Here is a 2,706-nt window from a genome sequence, read left to right on the forward strand (position 1 = left end):
CATACTTTGTGCAGGAGTCTTTTTTTTTTGCAATGGTCTGCAATGCTCATGAAAAAATATATGTGTGTGTGGGTAGGCTATATGAAGAGTTCATTTGCAAAAACAGAAGCACGCCCCTCTGTAATAAAATGTGCTGAGAGTATTAATTAACACTTTGAAAAGAGCTGATTTATGTTCCAATATCGGTTTTGGTTCAAAAACCCAATAAAGCCTTTGTGAAACTGGGTTTAATGCCACCCAACATCAGTTTAAGTGATATTACCTGGAGTAAACAATAAAGAAAAACGTTTTATGAAAATGTATTAAAACGGAGTCAAAGGCAAGCCCTGGATTTCACAACACTTGTGCCAGTTGAACCTCATTGAGCAATACCTGTGGAAACATATTTTAACATGTAATTTAAGATAAAAGATCAAGATCAACTTTTTTGATCCCCCATTGGGGGACATTTTTTTTTAGGAAGAAAAATACAGTAATAGAATAATTCTTTCTCACTACTGTGAGCACTAAAAATGTTACCTGCTAATTATTTTATTTGTAAAAGAGACCATGCTGTACAATATAGTAAACGTGAATGTTGCTGTTTGATGCATTGCACCACAGTTAGCTTAAAGCTAATTTTCATCTGCAGAACTCGCTACAACTGCATTACAATTCTGAGCCAGGTGATGGCCTTCTTTACAACCTGTTTCTCACTTGGTCAGGCCTTCACATTAGCGCTTAGTGATTTTGTTGTTTATTCATCAGCTCATTTTTAAAGGTCTCATAACAAAGCTGTAAACCCATTTGAATTGAAAAAATCTGTTAAACTGATGTGCAAAATCCACCCATTAAAAAAGCCTGTTTTTACAGCAGAAATTAACATGTTTACAGACTGGTTTAACAAAAAAAATTGACCTGATTAGCTCATGTCTCAATCGGTACACATTGTATGGGGGGTGAATTTGAGATTATGAAGGATAAGTGCGTAGCTGACCTGATTGACAGGTGGGTGTGATGTAACAGGTTGTTAAGAAGCATTAGACCTGCCTCAGCGCCAGCTCTCAGTCTGTTGTTAGGTTGATTTAAAGTTAGGGTCAGACAGCATTTCCAGCATGGCGGCTGCCAATGCCAGTGTTGACAGGTGATCAGCTCAAGTTGACTGCCTGAACTAGCTGGCAGGCGTCTCCTGATTTTACATCCAGCCTATCAGGTAGTTTTACTGTTTATGAGCTGAGCTCTGTGGTGTAGGAACCCTCCAGTAACATGCATTGTGCATCATCAAGTATGTGATCAATAACTTTCATGATGCTTTCATGAGTTTATTGTGTGCGTGAACACAAGTTTAAAAATCAAAGATATTTCTGGAACAACTGTTGCTGCTAAGACGATGTGTTGAACTGTAATGATCACAACAGTTCTAGATCATTCTACAAGGACAACAGCAAACAGTTACAGCCTGATACTGTCTTAAACATAACATATAAGACAAAAAATACAAGTGTAGTTGAAGTAAAAATGCCATGACAGTTTATGTGACCGTCCAGTTTTTTATTTAGCCAGTTTTTTTTTTTTTGTTTGTTTTTTAAATCAATTTTTTAGTATCTATTTTTTTGTACATTCTTAATTTTTCCTTTTTTTTAATTTAAATTGTACTGTGTTCACTTTTTGTCTGCAATCTTTGCTCTTTGCTGCTGTAACAATGTAAATTTCCCCGTTGTGGGATAAATAAAGGATTATCTTATCTTAAAAGAATGACTGAGAAAATAACTTTCTTTATCAATAACTCAGGAAAATAAATATCAGATCTCCCTGCACCGGCCTCTTTCAACTTTGATTGACAGCTTCGGTAACATGAAGCAAGCTGCTGGGCTCAGTGCCACGGTGAATTATCTAGTTTTATGTTTTATCTTCATTAAAGAGAGAGGCTGAGGAAGACGAGGGGGGTGGATTTATTGTATTTTTAAAGCAAGCTTTAGCGGTGAGAGAGCTTGATCTGGAGGGGATCCTGAGCAGTACATGACATTTTGATTTTGACACGTTTTGATCAGTGTTATTTATGTAAGGAATGAATAGGACTGATCCCTGCTGCATGCGCATCTTACTGCATTCACATAATGATGATTGCTGAAGATAACACACACACACATTAAACTGCATGAGGCATCACACGAGAGCTCAGTTTCCAATCAGGAGAGTTTTTATTATTTTATATCAAAAAGTATTTACAGATAGTTTCCTTCATATACACACAGAGAACATGGAGAACTTGACGTTGAGAACTTTTCTACATATATTAAATTAACAGTACAAATGCAGTGCTGATGAACACGTATAAAAAATGAAAGTGCTTCTCTTCCTCTGATTGGTCCTCAGACTCTCACAGCTTGGACGTGGTCTTGGGACTCGATGAGCTCAGGGTGTTGGTCTGACGGGAGGCTGGCGTCGCGCTCACAGCTGCCTTCATCTTCTGACTGAATCAACATTTGACAGTGTTAGTAAAAAGCAGAGACGGGTCACAGCAGTACTTTCTTAGTTTACGGTGCTCAGTTCATCTTACTTGTTCTTCAGAATGAGTTTTCCTAGCGGTGACTCTGGGTTCACACATTTCTTCATGTTTGCTGATGTGATGATCCTGATAGACAAAACAGAGTCTGGTTAGAAAAACAACCTGAAAGATCCAGAATAAATAAAGTCACTAAATTCAGTTTACTCACGTGATCTCTG

Source organism: Labrus mixtus, chromosome 5 (genome assembly GCF_963584025.1).
Source record: "Labrus mixtus chromosome 5, fLabMix1.1, whole genome shotgun sequence".
NCBI classification, from domain to species: domain Eukaryota; kingdom Metazoa; phylum Chordata; class Actinopteri; order Labriformes; family Labridae; genus Labrus; species Labrus mixtus.